The sequence below is a fragment of the Coffea eugenioides genome, chromosome 7 (genome assembly GCF_003713205.1).
Source record: "Coffea eugenioides isolate CCC68of chromosome 7, Ceug_1.0, whole genome shotgun sequence".
Classification (NCBI taxonomy): domain Eukaryota; kingdom Viridiplantae; phylum Streptophyta; class Magnoliopsida; order Gentianales; family Rubiaceae; genus Coffea; species Coffea eugenioides.
In genome coordinates, this window is record NC_040041.1 from 24,233,131 (window position 1) to 24,250,669 (window position 17,539).

Consider the following 17,539-nt stretch of genomic DNA (forward strand, 5'->3'; position numbering starts at 1 on the left):
GAAAAAGGTCTTCTCAATGTATTAATGTAGCTAATAAGAGAAAGTAGAGTGTTGCTATATTTGATGATAGATCAGATACTTCAGAAGAACCAAATTGGTTGAAAAAATGCTTTGAATTACGAGAACATGAGATATTTTTGTTACTTATTAGAATAGTCAATAGCAACAAATAATTGATGAAGCAAAAGATGGTGTAAAACCCAAAGCAACCTAAGAGGAGGATGAATTAGATTGATTACAAATCAAACAAATAATGGTAAATGTTCATCCAATTTTTAACAAAAATAGTTTAAGTGAAAAACGACACAAGCAAACACAATAACTAGAGATATTAGCAAATTATGCCTGTGACAGCCCCAGCTCCCCCTAAGGCGAACCAAAGGGCTCGGCGGACCGCCTACCCAGCTCTCGCCGGGACTCACTACAGTCCTCAATTAAAATACATCACTCACATCCAATAACATAGGGTACAACCTCAAGAATAAACGAAATAACATTTTTCAAACTTAGAACGAGATAAGATACATTACAAATCTCAAGTAAGGGTATCATTCCCCGAATAAGACAAGTCCTAAGTTCTCAAATAATTACATCAAATACTTATCAAGTGAATCGAATTCAAATTATATATGAGATATCCCTTCAGGCACTAATAACTCAATACAAGCGCTTTCTTTGGCCTCGAGCCCTGTGGGGAAAAATTATTTTTGGGGGTCACTAATTAAGCTTCAGAACTTCCACTTCCAAACCTGTTAAGGAAAACAAATTGGGGTGAGCTACCGCTCAGTGAGGCCGAGGGAAAAACATGCAAGCATGCTAGCAAAGACACAATATAAAGCAATAACTCGAGTAACAAGTAACTGCGAAACGTTAAGCAACTAGGGAATTTAATCACAATAAAAGGATACGGGAGCTCTCAGGAGCTAATCCACGCGCGATCCAAGCTCAGGTAGTTGACCCTCTGTCAACTTTCACAGTTATCCATGTAGAACTCCACTTACTACCTCCAGCCACCATGACACCCTCTTGGATCCGTAACCAAACAAGCATGTAGGTGGTATCACTCAACAAGTATACCTAGCAAGACCCCTTATTTGGATCAAGCTATAACACTTCCCAAGGTTCACCAAGTTCTCGACCAAGCCCTTGCCGGCTCGAGTTACAAGGCTAGCCAATGGGTTGGGGCGTCCCCCCCATTCACTTTTAGGTCGATGAGACGAAGCTCCAATCGACAAGATTTGGTCATAGCATTGAGACGGGATGAGCGGTACCTCCTACCCTAAAAGGGCATGATACATTCTGTCGCTCAATGCTCACGAAAAACACTTTCATTTGCATTTACATGTAACACGTATCACTTATCAAGCAAGAAATTTCATGAAAGAGAGGACAAGGGCGATAAAGTACGCTCTAGCCTCATTAACTAGCAAGTACAAGAATCATTTCATTTAAACACTTCATATGCACTTGATACTCACCAAGTATCAAAAGTCAAAGTTTGAGAAATTAGCTCTAAGACGCTTCGCCGGGAGTTCCCTCGAAGTCCTCTTGAGATCCTAAAAGTATGCAATAATGCATTATATCTCAAATTCCAGGCCATAGAGTATTCGTGTAAAGAAAAGAAATAGTCAATTTTGACTCCACAATTCAAGTTTCCAAAGTATTTCAGTTCATAAGGAACCGACTTTCAAATGAGGTCTCAAGTGATAGGTGAACTCATGAAAATAGGTTTGAAATGCTCTAAGAGTTGTAAAAATGTAACCTAGGCCCTTAAAAGAACATTTAGGTCCAAATTGGAAATTTTCACTTTTCGAGTCATTCGTGGAAAAATCAGTCCGGAAGTTCGGAAAGTCTAAAATAGAAAATTTTACACCGTCAAAAACTTCATTCGAAGCATAACAACTTTGTAGAAGGTCACTTTCCAAGAATCAAATCAGAAACAAGTCAATTTCTCCAAGAAAGTTTAATATTCATTGAAGATAGGTCAAAACAGTCCAAGTTTTTCCAATAATTTTGGAATTTCGTTAAAAATCATAGAATCAAAACCAGCCTTTAAAATTTGATATGCATGTAAAGTTCCAATCCAGGTTTCAAATGAAAAAAATGGAACTCGATTCCGATGTTCCTAGCTCAAGAAATAAAAAGTTGAAGTTCGCTAAAATTCCTGGACTGTTGGCCTATTTTCCAGATTTAATGCACTTCGCTAATTAGGCCGTATCTCACTCGATTCTCAGTGAAATTGAAAACGGTTGGTGGTGTTAGAAACTAGGTTCACAAGGATATATTTATTTAGAAGAAATCATTTCCAAAATCCAGACATAAGAGGTTCAAAATCAAGCAACAAAATGGATTTTCTGGACAGTCTCGGATGAACAGTAATAAACAGGCGGCCAACTTTCAAAACTCGCCACGAATCGTTCGGGACAAACTAGAAAATGAGCTTGGTACCATTTTAAAGATCTAAGAGTCTACTTTCAAATGCCGCAAATGGCACTCAATTTCGATCAACGAGCAAAACGTTATAGCTACACAAATGTTGCTGGTCAGAAAATTCTGGAGCTTGTTCCAGTTTTGCTTCTTTACTTGTAACTCAAAATTTAACCAACCATTTGGGTTGATTTTTGGTAGACAACCACAATACACATAGCACGACATATCTACACCAATTTGGAAGCTCAATTAGCACCAGAAAATTTTCGAAATTACAGGGCAGCAGCAAACAAGAAAGTCGGGCAGCAGGTCCGAAATTTCAGACACTATCTTCTCCAAATTTCTAACTTTCTTCCAACTTCATTCCATCAATCATTCTATATACATGTATCATAGCACAATATCAGCAACCACAACATGTTAATTCATCACATCAGCCACCAATAAACATCCTCAAACCCTCGAGCATGTCATGAAATTGCAAGAACATAATTACTCAACCAATCAACCCAAATTCTACCATAGGTTGCAACCCCATGCTACCTTTGCTCCATTTGAGCTATAATTTTGCAAGATTAAAGTGTGGGTGAGTGAGTTACCTCAAGAACTTAGTTGGACAGCTTTAGGGCAGAAATTTTGACCGAAATTCCTCCAAGAAAACCAATGAACAGCCCTCTTCCAAGCTAGGATCAAAGCCCTCTAATGGATGATGAAATTTGGAAGTGGATTGAAGCAAGTTTGTGAGGATTTTGGCTAGATTTTTTTTCTTCCCATCTTCGGCCAACTAGAGAGTGACGAGAGGAGAGAGAGTGAAATCAGGTATTGTAATGAAAGTGGAGAGAATTGGTGACTTAATGGTTAAGTCTAAGTGTCAACTCATGCTAGGTCCGTTTAGGGTCTTCGCGTGTCCAATTTTCGCGCTCGTTTGCAATTTTTGTGCACTAAACCTCTGAGGTAATTTCCCTAGTACATTACTAGTAGTCTAATATCATGTTCTTAAAATCTCCAATTAATCAAATTAATGTGCCTGTCGGGGCCTTTTCGGCACGCGCGCGTATAAAGGTTAAACTTAAGGGTTTTCTCGTTTGAACTTGGAAATTAAACTTATTCGATTCTAAAACTCTACAATATGATAATCCAAGTATATATATATAACAATAAAAAAAATCACGATAAGCAATTCATCTTGAATAAATTTGGGTATTAAAATAATATGCGCGTAAAGAACCAATCGGTAAAATTTATTTTCGAGAAATTCATGTACTTTAGTATTTTTTTTTTTTTTGGGTAACTCGAGTATGAAATATTTTTAAAATGACCAATTTAACAATATTTTGAAATAATAAAATTATGGGTCCTCACAATGCCACACAAGCAATTAACAAAAAAAGAGAAAAATGAGGTAAAAGAATTGCAAACCAAGTAAACTCCCAAATTTCTTTTAAATTTGGAGGTGAATCTACTAGTAGCTCCTTCAATTATTGGTGAAACTAACCAACTTGTACAAGTGAAGGGTCACACTTGCTCATCTTAAAATTCTTTAGTTGAGTCAAAGAGTTTTAAAACTTACTCAAGTTAACCCTCAACTAGTTACAATCCTCACAAAGAACATTTCGCACACCTATACAATATTCAAAATAGTTTCAACCCAAAAATTGCTCTTGAAAGCTTGTATCTCATGTAGGTAATAGTGTCTTTTCTTCTCCTACCTGGGGTTATCTATAGGTAATGAAAATTTGTTCCAAAAGTCTCTCCAATGGTAAAAAAATTAATTATTGAAAAACTACCGATCCAATTATCCTGCGTTCGAAACTATGTCTGAAGGCTGCGTCTAAAAGAAATAGAGAGTTTGAATTTCTCCCTCAATTGTGTCTCATAGTAGATAGGAAAGATGAATGTCCGATCGATGTGCTCAATATTTTGCTCTGTCTTTCGAACATCCTATAGTTTTATTCTTTGTCCAAAATACTGCATCCTGTAAGTATTTGTTGATTGTCAAACATCCGATGTTGTGTCCATGCATCCGATCCTTCCATCTAATAGTCATTATTGTCTATCAATCTTTCTTGATTTGTTTAGCTTCTCTTTACAGTTGGTAAGATACCGGTGTGATGACCCTAGCTCCAAACCCTGATGAAGCGTTTGTCTAGCTATCGCTAGTTCTAACTATGAAGATGCTAAAGATTGTTTAAACAATAAAGTACAACTAAACATTGAATTTACATATATCCTCACAAATATACATAGAGTTCAAGCCATCTAGGGTTCAAAAGTACAACTACCCTAATACAATTACATGCATGAACCACTATCGAACAATAGTCTTTACAACACCCCTCTCCCTTCTTGTGGATCCAAATGCCTATAAAGAAGACAAAATTTAAACAGGTAATGAGCTTATGCCTAGTGTGGTCAAATCATTGAGAAATCAAGTTGCCAGCAGTTCAAGAAGGATTTGCATCAGCCAAACAAAGCAGCCATAGCAGCTATGCAAAACACATTTGGGTTGAACACATATAGCCAAGAATTCAATTAAAGCAAATATATAAACAGTGATGGATACAGTTTGGCTCGAATTCAATAGGGACGGTTGACTCCACGTCTGGATGCAAAAGCCTCCAATAAACAGATTCCTCCCAATCAATAGACATTGTAACTCCATGTGGCCACAACACTAAAGGTAATATGTAACTCCATATGGCCACAATACTAAAGATAATACTCAAGTGTACCACAATAAACAATCTCACCCACAAGTTGTCAAACCTCCCCACTGACAAGTGAGTGGTGAAGCCATGGTGGCGAAACCGTTTCTACCAAACCCAATGCCTGCTCGACGTATCCAACCTACACATGGCATGGGCCCAGTTCCCCCCGGTGCGTAAAGTATGCAACTGGGCATATGAGCACGAATAAATTCATTTAACAACTTAACAAATAATTATCAGGAATTTCACAACAATTACATGAAGTCAATCATATTATTTTCCCATTGGAGATCACCCAAAGAAGGAACTGAGATATACCACAACATTCATAAACACAAGAATTTATAGCTTAATGAAAAAGGTTAAGGACACTCACTGACTATTCACAAAATTCGGTGAAACCTCCTTTCTACAGCATGTTTATGTCACGACCCCACCTCCCCCTAAGGCGAACCAGAGGGTTCGGCAGGCCGCCTGCCCAGCTCTCGCCGGGACTCAGTCGATCACTACAATCCTCAAATATATTACAATATAAATCTCAAATATAACTCAAATGTTCCAACATTTACATATCAAAAGCGAAGCGTCCACGCTTCCACTACGCCACTCTGATCCATGATCCCAATTCTTATACAAGAGGAATTCCACAACAATAAAATCACAACAAGCCTTCCTTCGCCACGAGCCCTGTGGAGGGGAATAAAATATTTTTGGGGTGAGCTAAAAGCTCAGCGAGTAACCAGAAAAATCAGTTATCAAATCAGTTTCACAATCGTTCATTTCAATATGGAGTATCAATAATTCAAGAAACATTTACAATGGAAAGCGATAGTAACATTCATGAAAAGGATACGTTCGTTCTCCTGTCATTTCATTGCATTTTGGTTTCATTCGTGCATTCATTCACCCCGTCCCTGGCTTTTGGCCAGGCTCCACCAACCTACAAGGTAATACTCGAGTATACCGAAACGTTCACCCAAGTTCCTAGTCGCCCGACCGAGTCCGCTTCTGGCTCGAGACGACCGGTAACAAGGGGCAATGGCCAGTTCAGCCCAAAAGGCTTACATTCATGCGCAAGTAGCATTCAATCATTAATCATTGAAAATTTCATATTTATTTAGGTCGAGTGCGATAAAGTACACACTCGCCTAGAAAACTCGTTTTAACAATCATTGAAAGCAAAATCAATAATAACAAGACACTGATATGCAAGCACGCATGATATGTAAGAAAACAGTTCCAAAAGTAACTTTGAAAACAGTTCAAAAGTAAATAATGCAAGAAACGGTTCATAAATAATTTTAGAAATAGTTTGAGGTCACTCACCTCAATAGCTCAGAAATCATCCAGCATATAACATTGCCTTGCTCAAATCCAAGTCTTAGATCACAAACTCAATGCAATCAAGTCCTTTCAAAGTTCGGACAGCACTTCCCCTGAATTTGCTAACTTTCCCAGCCATCATGGCTTCATTATTTCTTCCGCCAGTCCCAAAGGTACACACACACCAACAAGTTCATCCAATAGCTATTCAGCAAGCTCCAAGTAGTACCAGTCAAGCTAGGGAAAAGTCCGGAAATGAAAGTTAAACGCAAAACCAGAAAAACAGTTTTGACGTCATTTTGCGGTAATGGCACAAAATGCTCTACGCTTATCGGATGAGGGTGTAAGACCCACCATATCGAAGCTAAAAGACAGGGCTACAACAATGTAGAAGGTCACTCAGTCCAAATCCCAGCACAACTAAGTCAAATATGCCAAATAACAAACCAGAACCGTACTTGCAGGTTTACAAATTACACTATGCTGTAATCAGTACAACTCAGTCTAAACAGGTCCAAATGCAGAAATTCCAAAGGCATATGGTAGCTAGGACATCAAGCTACATTTCATCAGAAGACCTCAACACCCAAATCCAAAACAATTCGAGTCAAAACAACCCATTTCAGACACAGTTCTAACATCCTGATGAACCCAGAACAGCAATAGTAATTTCGGCTTATCTCATTCTACACTACTCCAATTGACCTGAAATTTTGTAGGCACCCTTAAAACATCAATACCTACAACTTTCATGTTTTGATCCAAGGCCAATTCGGCTTCTATATAGGACCAAAAATTTCGGACAGAATGAAGAACCAAGAACCCTAATTTTCCAGATTTCTTCCAAAACAGAATTTACTTGCAATCTTCCACTTTTTCCACCTTCTAGCTTCCTCAACTATCATTTCCAATCATCATACATAACCACATAATAACAATCATATGAGAACAGAAAAATCCTAATTAAATATAAAACTTCACTAATTTCAACCAAAATCATGAAATCATCCATAAAATCACTTATTCAACCACCACCAATCACTAATTGAACATTATCAAGATCAAAGGAAAGCTTCCTTAGTCACTTACCATGCAAACCCAAGGAAAGACCCAACTTAGCACCTTTGCTTCTCAAACCACTTCACCACACACCTTAATACCACCAAGAGAAAGATTTTTATGGAGCAAATCACGGTTTTAACGGTTGGTTTGTGAGATTGGGCAAGAAATAGAAGGAAGAAATTGGAAGCTTTTCTCTCTTTTTGTCTCCAAGAGGTTCGGCCAAGGAGCTTATGAAGAAGATGAATTTTGGGTCAAGTTTTTAATCAATTAGTAAAGGTAGTAAAATGGTCAAAGTCCACCCTTGAGTAAGAAAGTGACACTTGTCACCTTTAGGTTTAAAACTTATCTTTTTGTCTCTCCAATACAAATATCTTAACACATTGTAAAATAATATCACTTCATACAAAATTCCAACAAGTTGTCAAAAATATAATGCATTTACCGCACTTGCAGGTCCCACGTCCAAAATACGCTTTTAATTTCTCAAAAACTAACCGATACTAGAAAAATCATTTTAAAACTATTTTTGCTCATAAACTTTATCTGGGGAATTTTTCTAATCAAAAAAATGTAGAAAAGGCGGGCGTTTAAAAAATAAACCCTAGAAAATTAGAAAATTTCCGGGTTCTCAAACTCATTTTTTTCGGGGCGTCACAATTTAACTATCTGGTGTACCTATTTTTTTACATATCAATTAGTCAACACTTAAATCAAAATTAATTTAATACATATTAAAATTCAAATTTCAGAAATAAACTCTTCTTGGTCATTATTTGTCAATTAGACTCAAACTTGCTATTGACTTAGGACATTTAGCCATGATGGTGCTTAATCAATCCAACATAACTCAAGCTAGACTCGTTGAGAAAACTATAAGGTTGGTACCAGTAAAAACTAGACTCAAAATGCAACAAATCTCTAGGATACATCATTTAATGATTCATACCCCAACCTAACCTAAATCTAGTCGCGAATCAACACACTTCCTAGTCACCAATTGTGCAGAAACCAATTTTCAATCAAATTCCCAGATTTTTTGGTATTTATAAGCAGCAACTCAGAGCTAGAGATTTCTACCATAGAATCCTTGAGTCTAGTTTTCAACACAACTAACGGCACTTGATTTTGAGTTTTCTAAGTCAAGTTATACTCAATTTTCTAAGGTCTCGGAGACCTGACTGTACTCCAAAATTTAACCATGTTCAGACTTCCATAGCTATGAATTGTCCTAGATTTAGTTTGATTCTTCATTCCCAAACCTTGCTTATGGTTCTATGGTAGAAGGTACCGAATATTTTTGAATTAAGTTGATTCCCATACATCAAACTCCAAAATTTTCCTTTTTCATAGTATGAACATGTCACCTACTGCTATGAGTTCAAAATGGGTCCAATAAATCCACTCATGTGGCAAGGGGGAAAAACTATTCCTATACATATATAAGGAGTCTAGTCAACTTACTCATATGAAATAGTAGTTTAGAGCTAGTTTTCAGTCCCTATCACACTATTAATCACATAAGGATATTCAAAGAAGAATCATAGCTACAACTACCAGCTAGGAAGTCACTACCTTAGTCACGTTAAGGTGAAACTTTGGAATAAGACAATCAACCAGTTATTCATTTACAATAACTCATTAATACTACCTGATTGATCACATGCATATAATCACAAGGAAAAGACAATAGAGCTTTATTACCTTAACCTTTCTTACTTGTTCCCTAGTTCTTTCTTTATCTTTTGTTTCTTTCTCTTTTTCGTTGGTCTCCTAGTCTCCACCAGATGAATCAATAACTTGCAAGAGTTTTAGTATATTAGTAGTAATCGACAGTCCAGCACCAACTTAGGAAATGAAGTAAAGAGCTACGTGGCTAGCTTACAAATTTTCCTATCTTTCTTCTTTCTTTTCTTTATCTTTTCCTTTTTTTCTTTATTATTATTATTATTAACTTTTAATCATAGTTTAATTCTTAACAAATATTTAGCTAAATCTCTACATTTTATTCATTGTTTACCTCCAAAAAAAAGGAAAAAATCTCAAATGTAGCAACCCAATTAGTCACCTAAGATTCAACTTCACGCATATGAATGAATAAGTAAGCCGGCAAATAGATAAAATTAATAAATTATATCAGTGCCCTCACAACTTGTCTTAAATTATTGCTCATGTAAAAATATTAGTTCAAATCATTATTTTGTTTGTTAATCATCAAAGCCAAGGATTGATTAATTTAAGTCTTTCAATCTCCCCCTTTTTTAGTGATAACAAATGAAATGATGATTTCTTTGTTGAAATAAACTTAAATAAACTCCTGCTCAACACAAGTCAATATTCAAAAAATATATCATTCAATCTATTCCCCTTTTTGACATCCATCAACAGAAGTTGCTTATAGATAATGGCAAGACCCTCCGAAGATCAAAGTCACATCAATAGTCATCATCGTTCTCAACAAACAGTTCCTCCTTAAAATAACCATGTAAATCACATAAGTACAAAGGGATGAATCACATTCAAAGATTTACTTCCATCAAAGGCATATCAACAAGTATATATAAGGAAATCATGTAAAGGATTATTTTCAAAATAATTTTTACTCATCCTTCCTATAGTACCTCCTATTTTGAAAAATATGTAAATAGGCACCAAGGGTTACATAAAAAGTATCATCAAACAAGTGTATATCAACATTCAAACACATGTGATTCAAATTATGGTGAGATTAAGAACATTCCATCTTTCTAAATATGAATAAACACATGAAAATCACTGGATGGATACCTATTTCATAAAGAAAATTTACGGGTCCCCACACTCTCTCCCCCTTAAGCTACTACCTTTCTTGAGGAGTTAAAGTATTTTGCTTGGAACTCACTTTTGTTTCTAATAATGGTCAATTGGTGACTTATGGTAGCTAACTAGTTGGTTTTATGGAAGATTTTATGGATTAGAGTGGAGTTGGCTAAATTTCTGATTTTTGTGGGAATTTTCTATTTTCATATGATGGTTATGGTTGGCCTTGAATTGATGGATCTAAATTGTGTTAAATGGATCCCTTGTGTGCTAATTGCGATTGTTTGCAGAAAAATTTCAGTTTTGTGCGGAAATTCCAGTTTTAGGGTTCCAATTTTCCCTGTTCTTCCCGGTTCTATTTGACTAGGTTATAGACCGAATTAGGCTTAGTACAAAACATGAAAGTTGTAGAAAATGATGTTAACTAGCTGTCTACAAAATTTCAGCTCAATCGGAGCACTGTAACCCATGAAATGATGGAAATACCCTTGACTGCCCATAAATCCTGTTTTCGCGGACAGTTTTCTGTCTTTGTGGAGATTTCAATTTTTGACTCTGAAAATGCATGATTTAGCTTACGAAGTCTTCATAAGAAATGTAGTTAGATGTCTTGGTTTCGAAACGTCATAAGATTCACCTCAATCGTACTTCTGTAGCCTGAGTTATTATTGTTTAATCATAGTGCAGTTAACTAGTCTGATTGTGAGATGCTGGTTCTGTAATTTACAATTTGACCTAGATACACTAGGAACTGGACTAAGTGGTTTTCTTCAAAGTTGTAGGCCTTTATCTTAACTTCGAAACGGTATAAATTGCACTCCAATCCGATAAGCGTAGCTTCGGTTATGTCTGTTCCACTAAGAGACGTCAAACCTGCTATTTAGCTTTTGTTCTTAAAACTTGAATTCTAGTTGCATTCCTAAACTTGCTGTGTATTTGGATGAATTTGAGTCTAGTTGAAGGGCTATTGTATTGAGATTTCTTATGTGTTGAATTGGACTGACTTGGGAAAAAACAATGAAGCCATAAATGGCTGGAATATAGCAAAATACAGAGGGCATGCTGCCCAAAATTTTAAGGCTACGCGATTCCTTCAAGTTGAGTTGATCTTAGTAAAAATGAAGGGTTTTGAGGGTTGTTTGAAACCCTAGAGCCAACTGTTATCTTTTATTCAAAAGTCATATGTTTATTCTTCTGTACTAGTACTTAACCTGGAAAGGCGTACGACATGTAGTCAAGTCTCTTTTATGCATTCCATTTACTGGGTTTGTGGATGTGCGAACTATAATTTTTTTATCTTGATTATTTTAGGGTTTCTTGCAATTAAAGCCACTTTGGGTAAAAAACTTTTGAAGTATCTGTTCTGGAACCGGTGAGTGTACCACTCCCCTCATTTGCTGCTTAACTTGGTTTCTGCCCCTGCAATCTGCGATTTAAATGACTGCACTATCTGTTTATTCTGTTTGAGACGAGGGTGTACTTTATCATACTCGTTCTCTTGTCTGTCCATATGCCTATTTACTGTGTATAATCTGTTAACTGTATCTGAGTCTGTTCGGACGTCATTTGGAGGCTGGTATCCAACGACCTTTCTGTGACCTCTGAGCTCAACACCTGTGGCTAGTTACTCAAGTCGGACCGGCAAGGGCCTGGTCGATTAGATAACGAATCATAGTAGTCTTTTCTGGGAATCTTTGGGTATTGAGACTCTTGATTCCGGTATACTCGAGTATTACCATTACTATTCCTGTTCGGCGTTCGGGCCCTGTAGAGGTATGTTTGGTGGACGAAAATTGGTGTAAAGTGGGGTCTACGGATACGTTGGTTCTATTTACGTTGACGGAGAGTCAACGGGTTCGGATCAAGTACTGTAAATGGAAATCTGGCTCCTGAGAACCACTTGTATCATTTCCCTTTGAATCACTGTGTCTAACTGCTTTCCTTTATATCTGATATCTGTATCTGATTGGTTAAACATAAAAGGCCATGATTTTACCCCTATATGTTTGGTACCTCATTGAGCGTAAACTCACCCCTTTCTGTTACCTTTGTTTTCCTTACAGGGGACAAACTTGAAAATCACGGTTTTGGAAGAAAAGGGTCAAGCTAGTATATATGTCATGTTGTTAAGCTCTTTTGGAAACGAAACCCTAATTGTATTTTGTGTAGTATGAATACCTTGGATTGCACTGTATGTTAAGACTCCAATATAAATATATTATAAGTGTTTAATTTTATCTATTAAATGTATTTTGTTGAGACTATGATTTTTGGTTTGGTAAGCATGTTCTCACCTTAGGAGTTTGTGATTGTTCGTTTTCTTTGGGTCCTATCCCGCGTACTATATTGGATTTGTATGAATCGACTTCGTAGTCCTGGCGAGAGCTGAGCAAGCGGTCTGCCGAACCCTTTGGTTCGCCTTAGGGTGAGGTGGGGCTGTCACAGGTGGTATCAGAGCCGCTTCGCGTGGTCTCTGCGCAGAGTGAGCTTAGGCCAAGTGGTGTTATGGTCCTAATTTCGTGAATGTGTCTAAGTGCTCGTTTGAGCATAAGCTATGAACCGTGCATATCATAAGTGTAAAGATCTTTATCATGGGACTTGAGGAAGTTAGGTATGTATGTCGGGTAGGAATTCTTAATATGGATGATTTATTCTTGGGACTGGCCGGCTCGAGTTGTGAATTATCTTATTTGGGATTCTTGTGCCCGACTACTAAATCGATGAGAGCCTAGGTTAGAAAGGACTTGGGCGAACTAGAAATTTGCTTCTATGGAACTTCATGTGGTTTGTTCGGGTGCTAGGAAGTATGATGAACCTGGATTAAGATTGAAATTGTGGTATTCTCGTAGATTCTGGATGGAGACTTAGAGGGGAAATAACTTTTCGATAGTTGCTTTTGTGCTTTTAACCTAGTTCGTCTATAGTACTTTTGGATGACCTCGCTACCTTCATGGATCTCTTTTGGTTGTATCTAACTGACTGCTACTGTGTGACTGGTTCGGTACAGTGGTGTGATGTCTATATGCCTATAATGTATATCTGCTTTTGATTTGTGTGTACTTTTGTTACTTACTTATGCATATAATTATCTTTAATGTTATATTTTCGCTTCGACCCTAGATTGGTTAGACCAATGGAGCGTACTAGTAGTGGACGGGATCATGGGCGCGGACGTAGGCAATTCTCGAATGAAAGGGGTAGTCGAGAACCAATACCTGAACCAAATCCTGAACCTAGGGTTGACCCAAATACTCAAGTAGCCGCTGCTATCCAGCGCATGACTGATCTGCTAGCCCATGTAGTGGAACACCAAGGCCAAAACCCTAATCCTCAAACTGGAAATCCTGGTAACTATATAGAGGGAGAGGATAGAGCTCTTGAAAGATTTTAGAAGTTCTCCCCACCACAATTTCTTGGAGGCCCTGATCCTGACGTGGCTGAGAGGTGGCTGGAGAAGATGATCGATATTTTTGTTGCGTTACATTATACTGAGGAGAGACAAGTGACCTTCGCTGTCTTCCAACTGGAGGGAGCAGTCCGATCTTGGTGGAATATTATTAGACTGAAATGGGAACGAAAACAAACCCCGAGAACATGGGCGAACTTTATGAGGAAATTCAATACCAAGTTTTTCCCTCCTCTAATCCAAGAAAAGAAAGAAAATGAATTCATTCGGTTTCGCCAAAGAACTCAGACCGTGGCCGAGTATGAGAGTCAATTTACTAAGTTATCTAATTTTGCACCCGAATTGATTGTAACCGAACAAAGACGGATAAGACGTTTTGTCCAAAAATTAAATGTTGAGATTCAGAAGGACCTGACTGTAGCCCAACTGAGTACCTTAAGTGATGCTGTGGAGAAAGTCCAGCGGGTTGAAAATGTGAAGCTACAGGTGAGAAACTTCCAAACCAAGAAAAGGAGCTTCCCTGGGAGTAGTTCGGAACAAGAAGATAAGAGTACACCCCCTAAGATTGGAAAGGGAAACGGGGGAGTACGACAATCGGGGATGTCATGTGATGTCACTCGGGGGGGACCGGTCTCTGCTACTCGTGGTCCCTGTGGATATTGCGGAGGGCCAAATCATACGGAGGCAAATTGTTGGAAGAAAGAGGGAAAATGTCCGCGCTGCGGAAGTGCCGATCATCGGATTCCTGACTGTCCAATTCGATTGCGAAAAGGAAAAGGGACCCCGCAACCAACTAAGACTAACCCTGGACAGTCGGAAGAGCAAGGGACTGGATCGAAGGTACCGGTTCGAGTATATTCTTTAGAGTACCATCAGATCCCTGACCCATCTGAGGGCGTAGAAGGTACGATCCATTGGTTACCTTAGATTTTGATAGATCACGTTCATAAGAAAATTTCGAGAACGAAATTTCTTTAAGGGGGAGAGAGTGTGAGGACCCGTAAATTTCATTTATCTCATAATGTGTTATTTTCTTTTCTTGTATGCATTTTCTTCATGAAACCCTATTATATTGCTTTTTCCGAGATTTTTATAAGTAAATAGAGTTTTTAAATCATTTTTCTAGTATAAGTTAGTTCATGAGGAATTAGGAGTATATCGTGGACGTGGGACCCGCTAGTGGCGTTAAGTGCGATAAATTCGACCAATTAGGTTACATTTTGTATACCGGTATTAATTTACTAGGTGTTAGGAGATAATTAGAGGATAATTATCTAGGTTAAACTTGGTAGACAAAGGGATAAGAATACACTTAAGAAGGGCCAAGTGTCGCGATCCGATTGGAAGTTGACTTGCCTAACTTTTCTTTCACTTTACTAAAACTCCAATTTTGACCCAAATCATCTTCATTTTCATACCTTGTGACAGTCCCACCTCTCCCTAGGGCGAACCCTAGGGTATCAGCGGACTGCCTGCCCAACTCTTGCCAGGACTCAGTCGTTCAAAGAACTAATATCATCAATAAAACGCATAGAACATCTTCCAAAACAGGAAATTAAAACCCTAATTAAAACGTAATCACTATTTCGACGTTCCAGCTTAGTATATGCATCATCACCTGTCAGCTTACTACTCCACACTCAAAATTACATAACATAAGTCCTACTTGAAAATTTAAGCTTACAAGTCTGCTTAAACAAAAGTTACAACCTTAAAACGCAAGTACGAGCAAAAGAAAGCTAGGAAGCTCTTGATCAAGTCTCTTCCCAATCTGCTAAGGAAAACAAAGGGAGTGGGGTGAGCTAACGCCCAATGAGGTTCCAAATAAACAAGTAAACACATAGCCATACAAGGAAACAAAATAACCAAATAAACACCGTACAGTAAAATAACAGTTTAATCACAGTTCAATTCAAGGATACAGGTGGCTTCCAAAAGCCAAATCCACTTGAGCTTGATCATTACCGGTTCCGTTGACACTCCGTCAACGTTTGCATTCCCAGGATATAAAGTCCGTAGAACACCGCTTTCACCAGTCTCCGTCCACCAGTCAACCCCCCACCGGGCCCGCACTCCATAAACAGTAGTTTGGTAATACTCGAGTATACCGATTTCCAGTGTACAGTAAACAGTCCTCAAGGTTTATCGGCCTTCTCGATCAAGGCCTTGCTGGCTCGATACGACCGACTCACCTATGAGGTTGGGTACCCAAACAGTAACAGTAATTGATGGAATGTCATCCAAGCAACTTAAGCACAGTCATGTATAGCAATATCTCATTTCATGTTAACTTATTCAGTAAGTGGAGCCTCAGTGGAAAACAAGGAAGGTCGAGTGCGATAAAGTACACACTCGCCTCGATTTTAAATAAAACAGTGTTTGGTTCAAACAATAGCAAATCAACGATTCCAAGTATGCAAGTATTCCACATAACAAGTAGCAGGTAGTGGAACACTCACCTGTCAAGCAAAAGTAGCAATCGGCATCAAACGTCTCAGTTACAATCACCTTCGTTGCCCAAACCTAGGTCAACGAGCGAAACCATTAACAATTGGATTCGTTCCTTACTAAAGTATAGGTTCATTAAGAGACCAAGTGAGTAGCCTAAGCTACTTAATCTATCATGCAAATGAGGTCCAAACCATGGAAAAGTTGATAAGAAAACAAGTTTGGTATGTACATGAAAGTTCGGCAAATGAAGAGTTTCACCGAAGCTCAAAGGTTTCATTACGGTTAAACTGTCTCGCCCGACCAGCCTCGGGAAAACGGTCATTGCTCATTGGGGAAAAATCGGAATTAGGTTCTGTGTCAGTGGCGTTGGAAACTAGGTTCACAAGGTTATATTTGTCTAGAAGAAACCATTTCCAAAATTCCAACGTAAGTGGTTCAAAATTAAGAAACGAAATGAAATTTCTGGACTGTCTCGGGTGAACAGTACCGCACAGACAGCCAACTTTCAAGACTCGTCACGAATCGCTCGGGTCAAACCAGAAAATGAGCTTGGTACCATTTTAAAGCTCTAAGAATCTATTTTCAAATGCTACAAACAATACTCAAATCCGATCACCGAGTAAAACGTTATAACCTTCACAAGACTGCTGGTCAGCAACTTTCTGGACCTAGTCCAGTTTTGCTCCTTGGCTTATAACTCAAAACTTATGCAATCAAATTGGCTAATTTTTTGTAGACAACCTCCACACACATAACCCAACATATCTAAGTCACATTTGTAGCCAAAATATGCATGAAAATATCAAGGAAAAACAGGGAAGTAGTTATGGGAAATTTCGGCCAGCCCTCTTCAAAAATTTCTAACTTTCATCCTTTTTGATATTTTCACTCCTTGCACATAACAAGTGTTAGATCTAACCAAATAGGGGTTTAGATCATATTAATACCTCATAAACACACATGAACAAGGGTTAGACATTTCATCAAACACTTGGTATGCACACTAATAAACTTATCCACTACTTGTCAAATTCAAGGGATTAACCCCCTAATCTCAACCAAACAACTTGTATTTCATCATTTAAGCTTAAAGTAGATGATATAACATCATAAACCTTAATTCTAAAGATTACATACCTTACTTACAAGTTGCTTGGGTAACCAAACAAACCACCACAATGGAAGCTTTAAGCTTGAGATAACCTCAAAGATTGAAGGAAATTTCTCACAAACTCTAACTCTTTCTCCTTTGGATTTTTGTTCTTGGTTTGCTAGGGTTCAAAGCAAGTATAAGGAGCTTACTCTCTCTCCCTTTTCTATGCTAAGAAAGTCGGCCAACCTTAGGAAATAAAAGAACCAAATT

At 37.9% G+C, this 17,539-nt stretch overlaps 1 long non-coding RNA gene across 1 annotated transcript; it reads right to left on the bottom strand.

The window, feature by feature from the left end:
- Positions 1-581: 581 nt before the first annotated feature.
- On the bottom strand, positions 582-3,066 carry LOC113778826. The gene is made up of 3 exons (XR_003469334.1): positions 3,030-3,066; positions 1,479-1,556; positions 582-749 (listed from the first exon to the last, which is right to left on the bottom strand). It is a non-coding gene; the product is annotated as an uncharacterized LOC113778826 (long non-coding RNA).
- Positions 3,067-17,539: the final 14,473 nt, after the last annotated feature.